We start from the raw sequence: 11,123 nt of genomic DNA, 5'->3' as shown, positions 1-11,123 counted from the left end.
GGCCCGCAGAGGGGGCCTGGCCAGTGAGGCCCAGGCTGTCCTGAGGAGGAAGGCCTCAAGGTGAGCAGTGGTCTGGGGGTTGGTGAAGCTGGCCACCGTCCGCTTTGGCAGGAGAAGCTGCCATGGATTCCCCCCTGACGGCACCATGACCCCTTGGAGTTGACTCCTGCACGGCCTGGGGTCTCGGGGACCGGTCACCGGCCTGTAGATGTAGCATGGAGAACTCGGGGGTCTGACCGCCCGAGCTTTGCCAACTATTGATGGACAGACTAGGGCAAATCATTTAATTTCTCTGGGCCTCAGCTGACGCGGCAGTAAATGAGGAGTTCGTGGTGATAACGCGCGGAGGATGAAACGAAACAACGCACGAGAAGGTTCGGCGCCCGCCTGGCGTATGGAAAAGTGCCGAATAAATATCGGCGATGATGGTGGTTGGTGACGACGATGACGGTAGGGATGATTCTTCTGTCCGCTGCCCCGTTCGAGCCCCGCGTCCGGCTCTACATTCAGGCACATCCCAGCCCGGCCCTAGCAATACGTTCAGAAGGGAGTTCCCTAACACCCGAGAAGAGGGACTTACGAGGGTTCCGAGAGGCAGAAGGTGGGGTGAGGGGTGGCAGAGGGAACTTCCCGCTCCCCTAATGTGTTGCCTATATTTCCCAGACGTCTCGCACTGAGGAGGGCCCTGTGACTGGGGCCGGTCAACGAGCAGAAGCCGTGCATGCGACTTCTGGGCTAAAGCGCTTGAAAGCCAATTCTCAACCTTCTACGTGTCCCTTCTGTGGTCACGGAGCCACGTGGTGAGACCGTGGAGGCTGTCGGCCTCACCAAGTCAGTGCAAGGGGCCCCCCAAGGGCCCCTTCATCTGCACAGGACTCTTCATGGGTGACGAATGGGCTTCTGTGGGGTTCGGGCAAGGTTACTCTGTGGCATAACCTGGGCCATCCGGGTCAGCACGGGATGGCTGAGCTATGTGATGGTGTGTTATTCAACCTCGAGGCTTTGGTTAGCCCTGACTTGGAGTTTAAAATAGCATTTCAACAACCTCGGCCTCCTCCCGCTCCCCCATCAGCCAGGGGAGGAGGGAGACAGGGGCCCATGGCTTTCGAACCCAGGAGATGAGGAGGCTATTTCTTTTCTTTTTTTTTTTTTTTTTAACGTTTATTTATTTTTTTTTGAGACAGAGAGACACAGAGCATGGAGGGGCAGAGAGAGAGGGAGACACAGAATCGGAAGCAGGTTCCAGGCTCTGAGCCATCAGCCCAGAGCCCGACGCGGGGCTCGAACTCACAGACTGCGAGATCGTGACCTGAGCCGACGTCGGACGCTTAACCGACTGAGCCACCTGGGTGCCCCGGGAGGCTATTTCTAAGTATAGTGACGCATTGAAAGAACGCTTTCATAGGCAGGCTCTGTTAAAGAGGAGGCAAAGCCATCTGTGTTAGATGGGAGCTTGTCTACCGCCAGGTTCCCAGGGCAGATGCCAGCATGGCAGGACCAGGATGCCACAGAAGGAAGGGGTAGAGGGGAAAAGGGACGAAAAGCAGAGGGAGCAAAAGCAGCCTGACCCCCATCCCAGGAGGCTTGTCGATTTCCCTTCCCAGGGCAGGGAGAGCAGCGAGGGCTTTATGCCATCTCCGGCGTTGGGTGAGTTTCATAAGCAGCTTGTGGGGGAGGCTGTGATGCTTCTACTCTCCCCCTTCACCCAGTTTTGAGGGCGTAATTGAGAACTTACACCGGCGGGGCGGGGGGGGGGGGGGGGCATGCTCTCTTCTAAAGAGCATGACCTACCTTTAGAGTCCAAGCAGAAGAGAAGAAGGAAATGCAAACCACAGCCGGCACTCTGCTACAGCAAGTCCCCTTACTGGGGAGCACTCAGGACCTGGTCCTGGCCAGGGCCCTGCCCGAGGTGGCCCAGGAGGGCAGCTCTCCATCACGGGCACCAGCCAAGCGCGGCTCGTTCGCTTCAGAACCTTAACAACAAACACACAAACCCTTCGAAAGCCATGGGCCCCTGTCTCCCTCCTCCCCTGGCTGATGGGGGAGCGGGAGGAGGCCGAGGTTATTGAAATGCTATTTTAAACTCCAAGTCAGTGTTAACCAAAACCTTGAGGCTGATTAAACACGACCTTTGGGCTACGGGGCTCCAGCTCAAAAGGCAAACAGCTTCCGCCCTCTCAACAGCTCCAGGCTTGTTTACTGGTTTGAAAGCCCTTAAGGGGCCCGCCAACCAGAGGGGTGAGCAGGGGAAACTTTAATATCTAAAGGGAGAGATCAAAAGCAGTTGACATTTCTGGCAGAGAGCAAGCACGTATGTATCTTTATATGTATAATGTTATAGCTGAGCAGAAGGAAAAAGGCATTTCTTCTCTGGGTTAAATCAAATCAGGCCACATGTTCTTGATCTTGACTGTGTTGTCTTGTAATCTAACCAAATTTAACTGACACTGAGCATTTCTGCTCTGAACAGTTAACATGGAAATTTGGCCCAAATAACTTTATATACATTCTGAACATGAACTTGGTTCAATCATCAGAGATGAGGGGAAGGGGCCCTCCCCACTCCCCTCCAGGGAGCCAAGCAGAGGGGTGGCTGGCGGTAAGCCCCTCCACGTCTCCACGTCTGATCCTGGGGCCCTGGGGTTCTTTCCCAGCCATCCCAAAGAAGGGAGATGATCTTGACTTGGCAAAGGCATCTAATGGGCCGTGAGGTCTAGGAAGGTCCCTGGAAGGTGTCTCTGGGGCTGATCCACATTGAGGTTCCTGGTAACTCTGGTGAGGGCAGCTTTAGCGCGGTGTTGGGTGGGAAGCAGGGTGGCCTCGAACAACAGAAACGACGTCCCTCCTCAAAGCTAGCGCAGCGCCTGGCACAGAGCAGGTGCTCAGTCAGCGTGTGTGGAATAGATTCTGAATAAGCGAGTACGTGATTGACTCAAGCGGCTGGTTACTCAATAGCCATTTCCTCTCCCTCTTCCTTGCTAACCGGTGAGAGGAGACGGATGAAATTGCGCTGCCTTCTGGCCCCTCCCCTCCCCCCATTTACCATGACAGGTGGCTAGTTGTCACCCGAAGTCCTCCCTTTCATTCCACACTGCGGAAGTGTCCCCGAGAAGGGCCTGCCTTTGCTTTCCATCTGGATGTGGTACATCCCTACTTCTCACCAGTGGGATATTGTTCCCTGTGGGCCAAGATTCCAAGGAAGTGAGTTCTCTGTGCTCTCCCTCTGGATGGCTATGGTGGACAGAGAGGGGGCCCTCGGGGATAACAGAGCTCCAAGACGGAAGGAGCCTGGGTCCCCAAAGCACCATGTAGATAGAGGACACCACCCTGTGACCAGAAACACCAGCATTGGAGGGTGGAGGGGTCTGCAGGTAAATTTCTACTGTGTGAAGCACTAATATTTGGGGGATTATTTGTTATAGACCTGATGCTACCCTGACAAGTACACTTACTTTTTTTCAAATTTTATTTATTTATATTAATTTTTTGAATGTTTATTTATTTTTGAGAGAGAGAGAGAGAGAGAGAGAGCAAGCGGGAGAGCGAGCATGAGCAGGGGAGGGGCCGAGAGAGAGGGAGACACAGAATCTGAAGCAGGCTCGAGGCTCCAAGCCGTCAGCACAGAGCCCAATGCGGGGCTCGAACCCACGAATTGCAAAGAAAAAATTTTTATTAGTTTTCTTTATTTTCGAGAGGCAGAGAGAGACAGAGCGTGTGGGGGGGAGGGGCAGAGCGCGAGGGAGACCGGGAATCAGAAGCAGGCTCCAGGTTCCGAGCCGTCAGCACAGAGCCCGATGCGGGGCTCGAACTCACGAACTGTGAGATCATGACCTGGCCGAAGTCTGACGCTCAATAGACTGAGCCACCCAGGCGCCCCTCCATTCACTTTTCTAAGTTACTCACCTAAATAACTTGTGAGCACGTTGCTTAAACTCTCCGTACCTCAGTTTCTCGTCTGAAGTTGGAGACATCTGCCGTACCAAACTCCTAAAATGGTTGAGAGAAAGAAGTACGTAACGTGATCAGCAGGGTTGCCCGTTACATAGGAAGTGTTTATTGTCGGTCAACTAATCTCACTACTGTTATTACCATTTTCAAATTGGCAGCGGGTCAGATGACCCCCGTAAAGTCTCTTGTAGCCTCGAGATGCCATGATTCTCTAGGTGAGTCAGAATGTGCTGTGTCTCCAGCGGAGGAAACCCTACCTGTGGAAGAGGGATAGATAAAGAATGAGGCTTGAACTTCCTTCCTGCTGTATGCTCTGCCTCACGTGGACGAGGGCTCCTGGAGTGCCTTCATTTCTTAAGCTGACAGACTATCGATTGGAGCAGAGGTCCGACATCTTGTAATCAATCTTTCCTCCCCGTTTTGCACGATTCGTGCTCTGAGACTAGGATGTTTCGCTTTGTTGTGGTTTGTTTTGGTCAAGCATTACTACTAACTTCTTACATCCCGAGGGCGAGAGGAGAAACACTGGGAACCCTAGAACAGATTCTCCCCTGACCTTGTCGTGGGGCGATGCCTCCTCTCTGAGCCGAAGGACAGAGAGAGCCCCGATGAGGAGTCGGGAGCACAGCATTCCAGTGGTCCAGTCCTGATTTTTCCCCTTCACAGTTCTTCTAGGGCCTCTGTTTCCTCATCTGCAAAATGGGAACGATAATGTTTCCTACTTAAGAGGATTGTAGCAAGGGGTAAATGAATTAATGTATGTAAGCTCACTAAAACTGTGGCTGGCAGTCAGGGATGTGTTCAGCTACAATTAGCAAAAAATCCTTCTACAGTGGCTTAAACAGGTAAGAATTTATTTTTATCACACACCAAAATGCCCATGAATAGACAGCCTGAAACGGTAAGTGGCTCAACAGCAACACTGGGGACTCTAACCCTATCCCTCTTTTTGCTCCAACCATCCATATCGCCATGACCTTCATCCTCAAGCTTGTAACCTCATAGCCACAATATGGCTGCTGTACCTCCAGACTCACAGCCACATTCCAGGCGAGAGGAAAATGGACGGAAGAAAGGGAAAGAGGTGGTGCATATATCGGATCAGCAAAAATTTTTTCCCAGAAACCCTCAGCGGTGTCTCATTGCCCAGAACTGTGTGGCCAACCCTGGTTTCAGAGAAGTATGGGAAAGCCATTTTTTTTTTCTTCGAGCAAAGCACACTGCTACCCTGAAAGCAAATTGGCGTTCAGGCGGTCGGCACAAAGGGAAGAAAGGAGCGGGAGCGGGGAACTGGAAATTTCGCTTCCGAGGTGGAGGGTCAAAAAGTATTAGCCACCTCCTGACAATAACCCTTTATTCCCGATGCCCCACATATCAGCTAGAGCAAACCAAGAGCCAAGTATTAAATAGTTAGCATTTCACAATGACACATTTGAGAAGCGGCTCACTGTTTTCTGTGCCACAAGCTATTTATAGAGCAGGTTTCTAATAAACACGGATTGGCAGCTGGGGGGTGGGGGGAGGTCAGCAGGGCACGGGCACGGCTTTATTGATGCCTTGTCAATCAACGGCTCTTATTTTGTTGTTTAATTTTTTTTAAGTGCATGTAAGCACTTTCCCTGCTAATAGCAGATTTATTGAACAGCTCCACAATGGGGTTCGTCTCTCCCGTAGACCGTGGCAGCTGATTATCAACTTTGCGGCTTCGGGTCGGAGGGTAAATTAACCCCGTGCCCGTGGCCCCTTCCTGGGGAATTGCAGGGGTCTGGACAAATTCAATAGCGTCCAATAAAATGTCCTACCTCTCCCGCGCCGGGCACCTCGCACCGGGCCTCGGCGTGGCTGTTGAAGCCAAGGGTGTAATTTGACAAATGGAACATCCAGGCACGTGGTCATGTTGGCCATTTTGTTAAGACCCGAGGAGAATTCCGTGATCCGACAAGGCTGGCCTCTCCCAGAACGCCGGCTTGCCCCTTCCTGAGCGCTCACGCTCCCTGCTCTGATCAAAGAGGTCCCCTGGCTTAAAACCGCACGTGGCACCCCTACCCTTGAGCCTGCCATTCCGGCCAGGCCCAGCCCACCTCCTCTCTCTCTTCTCACCTCTTCTGTCTCCCATCTCTGCGTCTCTCATGCCCCGTGCTGCCAAGTCGTGACTTGGTAACCCTAAACACGTGTGCGATCTTTCCTTCCACACCTCACTTGGGCCCCCTCCACCCACTCTCTCCCCTGACCTGCCATCGGCCCCCACGACGTTGCCACTCGTCCAGCTTCTGCCCATTCTTCAAGGCCCATCTCCAAATCTTCAGTATTATGATTATTATATTATTTATTTAATTTTAGAGAGAGTGTGTGTGAAGAGGGGGGATGAACAGAAGGAGAGAGAGAGAGAGAGAGAGAGAGAGAGAGAATTTTAAGCAGGATCCACGCTCAGCACGGAGCCCGATGCTGGGTTCGATCCCATGATCCTGGGATCATTATGACCGGAGCCGAAGGCAGGAGTCAGAGGCTCGACTGACTGGGTCACCCAGGCGCCCCTCCAAAACTTCATTATTTTTTTTTTAATTTTTTGTTAACATTTATTTATTTTTGAGACAGAGAGAGACAGAGCATGAACAGGGGAGGGTCAGAGAGAGAGGGAGACACAGAATCTGAAGCAGGCCCCGGGCTCTGAGCTGTCAGCACAGAGCGCGACACGGGGCTCGAACTCACAAACCATAAGATCGTGACCTGAGCCGAAGTCGGCCGCTTAACCGACTGAGCCACCCAGGCGCCCCCAAAACTTCATTATTTAGGAAGCTACCTTTGCTCCTTCTCGATGCACGGGCCCCCGTCCTTATGAAAGCCCGCTGCTCAGTGTTGGTATTTCCGGAAGCCCAGACGACAATGACCGTAACGGTGATGATGGTGGTGATGCCGACGATGGTGACAAAAGGTAGAAACAGCTCTCATTTGCCAAACTCTTACTGTGTGCCAGGCAAGGGGATTTTCCTGCGTGTCTTACCGTTGTAAGAGCTCCACGAAGCGGGCACTATCGTTGTTTCCATTTTATAGACCAGGAAACTGGGACAGAGAGAAGAGAAATGAAATGACTTGCCCAACAACACCCCGCTGGCAAACAGTGGAGACTTGTGCCCTGAGCCGAAAGTCTCGAGGCCCGCACGCTTGGCTTCGGGTCTTTGTGTACTTCCCTGTCCCCGGTGCCCGTCACAGCTCAGTGTAGCTACACTCAAGAAGGCAGGAACCCTTGGCTACATCCAGTGGGCTAGCTTCCCCCACTCTCAGTTTACAGCATCTGACAAAGGGGAACAAGACGAGAAAGGGTCAGAAAAAGTTCCCAGGTCTGACCCCAGGTCCTGATGGGCAAAGACTTGGTGGGGGGGCGGGGGGGGGGAGGTTGCGGAATAAAAGCCCTTGGCCGGCACTTTCTGGCAAAATGAATCCCTGGGGGGCTGGGGGCATGGTTCTCAAAGCTTAAAAGCCCCAGCCCAGAGATCTTTTGGAAGAGAGATGGTCAACGGGTTCTTTTAAACAATAGCTGTGGGCGCGGGGTTTACAAGACAGATTCTCAGAATAAAAGGCCTGGCAGAGAACCTGCGCCTCTCATTCATACGCATCACCAGCCCCTTCCGCTCCAGGAAGTGTTGTGGCCGTGAGCACAGATCGGGGTCCATCGGGGTCCATTGGTCCCTGCTGTTCTCCCTCTGGTCAGCGAGGGGATGCCAGCCAAGGTGGAAATACTTAACGAGGCATCATTTTTAATTACCCAGATCTGGAGATTGGACCTAGAAGAGGATCGTTCATCTCTTCCCTCCAATTAATCCCCCCGCACCTCACCACGGAAACCGGGTAGCTGGTTAATGTTACATCGAACAAAGGAGCGGAGAACTTGAAGGATCGAAATGTTCTGGGAGGAAGGAGCCAGACTGGCCGGATAGCAAGGAGGAAAGAGAGGACCCGGGGCTCGGGCCCTGTCGTCAGCCCCCTCGAGAAGGTTGGTCACAAGCGGGTTTTGGGAGAGAGAACAAGGCGATACAAGGCAGGCGCTGTTCCTTCCGTGGGACAGTGGGCGCCTTGCCTCAGTCCACGGCCCCTCAAGCCCACACATATGCTGTCATGCTAACACAGCACAGAAAAGCGATCGAGTCGGACAAGGACTAGGATGACAGGCGATCTCCTCTTGGGTCAGGGCTGGACCAAAAGGGTTAGAACAGAGGTGGCGAAGCCGGACATGTCACAAAGGCATAGCGGAAGTCCCTCGCGCCCCGCCCCTGGGGCAGGCCTCACCCTGTTGGTGCACCCCCACCCTTCCTGCTGCTACGATCAGCCTCTCTTTGCCTCAGGGCTTTCTCTGGGCCCTGGATCTCTCCACGCTCCAGCAGCCTGCACCCGACACTGTACAAACACCCTCCTTCCTCTCCTCGCAGGAGGGAAACTGAGGCATGCCCTGCGCTGACTCTCACAGGGACCGCGGCAGGATTAAACTCTAGCTGCGCACAGTAGTAACTTGGTCGGCTTTCTTCCCCCCCTGCCCCCAGCCCCCCGCATCCCACATCCCCACCCACACGCGTCCCAGGCTCACTTCCCCAGTAAACTACTGGCTCTCCCATCCTGGTGTCAGGACCTGCTTTGGGGGGAAGCCGAACTAAGACAAAGGGAGAGCTGGTGACAAAGGGAGGTGGACGGGGCCCTGGCGGGAGGCAAGCTCAGCCTCCCAGACCAGAGTTTGACAGAGACCCTGGAGATCTGCATTTCTTACGTGAAATCTCCTGCATTGTTTGGTAGGGGAAGGATCACAAGATAAAAATAGCAATAGCCTCCTGGTCAACCCAAATGCGTTGAGATTAGCCTGTGGGCCACCTCAGGCCTAGAGCAGGAGAGTGAGGCTGGATGGGTGAACCAGCACCTTTCAGGATGTATAAGGTGGGGATGACAGCCGGCTAGTCTCTCATTTCCCGCCAGGGCACTGAGACCTCCGGGCGTGTAATGAATGGCCTAGAAAGGCCAGAGTGACAAAGAGAACTCCCTGTGGCCTTTTCACATGTTACCCGGGTAGAGCACTGTCACCTTCTCCACCTGCACCTTTGGCAACCCCACACCCCTTTGCCTCTGCCCCAGAGGCTCTCCATTGCTCAGGCAAAATTGGGTTCAGTTCCCCAAATCGGGTGGGGGAAAGAATTAGCGATGTCAAGAAATTGGAGGTGAGTGGGTCCTCTTTTAAAGTATGGAAAACGTCTTTAAAACACTGAAATGTTGGGTGCCTGGGTGGCTCGGTCGGTTAAGCATCCGACTTCAGCTCAGGTCGTGATCTCACGGCTTGTGAGTTCGAGCCCGATGCCAGGCTCTGTACTGATGGCTCAGAGCCTGGAGTCTGTTGCGGATTCTGTGTCTCTCTGCCCCTCCCCTGCTTGGTCTCCCTTTCTCTCTCTCTCTCTCACTCTCATAAAATAAAATAAAATAAAATAAAATAAAATAAAATAAAATAATAAATAAAATAAAATAATAAAATAAATAAAATAAAAAAATAAAATAAAATAAATAAAATAAAAAATAAAATAAATAAAATAAAATAAAATAAAATAATAAAATAAATAAAATAAATAAAATAAAATAAAATAAATAAAATAAAATAATAAAATAAAATAAAATAAAATAATAAAATAAAATAGATAAAATAAATAAAATAAGATAAAATAATAAAATAAAATAAATAAAATAAATAAAATAAAATAAAATAAAATAAAATAAATAAAATAAAATAAAATAATAAAATAAATAAAATAAAATAAAATAAAATAAAATAAAATAAATAAAATAAAATAAAATAATAAAATAAATAAAATAAAATAAAATAAAATAAAATAAAATAAAATACTGAAATGTCTCATCTACCAGGCATGGCTGTTCCACCAGAGACCTGGGGTTTCTGTGCCATATGTCTCTGTTCTTGAAGCTCCAAATCAAAATTGGAAATCAGAGCATTCAAATGTCACTCTGGTCACAAGTAGTTATTTGGCCTCTCCTTACACACCCCCAGCCACAGAGGGCTCACTATCTTCCACATCAATTCATTCCATGGCTGGATGGCTCATTTATTATTTTTTTCAACTTTTTTTTTTTTTAAAGCTTATTTATTTTGAGAGAGAGAGAGCACACGTGTGAGCAGGGGAGGGGCAGGGAGAGGAGACAAGCAGAATCCCAAGCAGGCTCCGCCTTGACACGAACCGTGAGGTTATGACCCGAGCCGACATCACGAGTTGGACGCTTAACCGACCGAGCCAGCCAGGCGCCCCAAGGATGGCTCTAACTTTTAGGATGTCGTCTCTTCTATGCTGAAACCCACCCCATTGGCTGAATTCTGCTTTGTGGAGCTGCATCCTTACAACAATAAAACTCAGTGAGGAGGTCAAGAAGCAGGCTGGGTGAGGCTATCAGAACCTCCAGAGTAGAGAGGGTGCCAGGGGCGTAAATGGTTTGAAAACACCCAATTGAAGTTATAATTGTTAAAAAGGAAAACCAAAAAATAAATCCTATTTTCCCAGAAGACGAATAAGAGTACGATGAAGCCTTGGCTGATAGGATACCCAGGGGACAGACTCACACGTGTGCCGGCTCAAGGGAGAGGCACCAGAACCCCCAGGACAGTCGAGGTTTTTATATTTATTGAAAGGAGACTCGGTGTTTCTCAAGATGGAAGGTCTTGGTTTGATTCACGTCTCCATTTCCTCTTCCGGCAGCTGAAGGCGGCTGTCATGCCTGTCCACTTGCCCCGTCCTCTTGGGGGCAATCACCCCCAGTTCAGGCAAACACTTTTCCCAGCCTGGGGCACGGCACCCTCCCTGTTCTGGCCTCAGCCCCGCTCAGCGCTCGTGGTCTACTTTGCAGAGTGGGCACGCGCACCTGAAAAGATAACGGCAGATGAGATGGGGCGAAACTTCAGGAAAAATGTTGTTTTAAATTACAACTGTTTTAAATGTCAGGGCAAAGACTTTATGGTCAAGTGAATTACACCAGAATCAATTTTGTAAAACTAGTTCAAGAAACTTCGGGGCACCCGGGTGGCTCCGTTGGTTGAGGGTCCAAACTTTTTCTCAGGTCTTGATCTCAGGGTCGTGAGTTCAAGCCCTGTGTTGGGCGTGAAGCCTGCTTTTAAAAAAGAGTAGTTCAAGAGAGGGGCC

At 50.8% G+C, this 11,123-nt stretch overlaps 1 long non-coding RNA gene across 1 annotated transcript; it reads right to left on the bottom strand.

Annotated features, from left to right (window-relative positions):
• Positions 1–2,129: 2,129 nt before the first annotated feature.
• LOC128313219 (uncharacterized) lies at positions 2,130–7,235 on the bottom strand. The gene is made up of 5 exons (XR_008293591.1): positions 6,950–7,235; positions 4,505–4,640; positions 4,090–4,205; positions 3,904–3,987; positions 2,130–2,864 (listed from the first exon to the last, which is right to left on the bottom strand). It is a non-coding gene; the product is annotated as an uncharacterized LOC128313219 (long non-coding RNA).
• Positions 7,236–11,123: the final 3,888 nt, after the last annotated feature.

Source organism: Acinonyx jubatus, chromosome E2 (genome assembly GCF_027475565.1).
Source record: "Acinonyx jubatus isolate Ajub_Pintada_27869175 chromosome E2, VMU_Ajub_asm_v1.0, whole genome shotgun sequence".
Classification (NCBI taxonomy): Eukaryota; Metazoa; Chordata; class Mammalia; order Carnivora; family Felidae; genus Acinonyx; species Acinonyx jubatus.
This window is presented reverse-complemented; position numbering and strand designations above follow the sequence as displayed.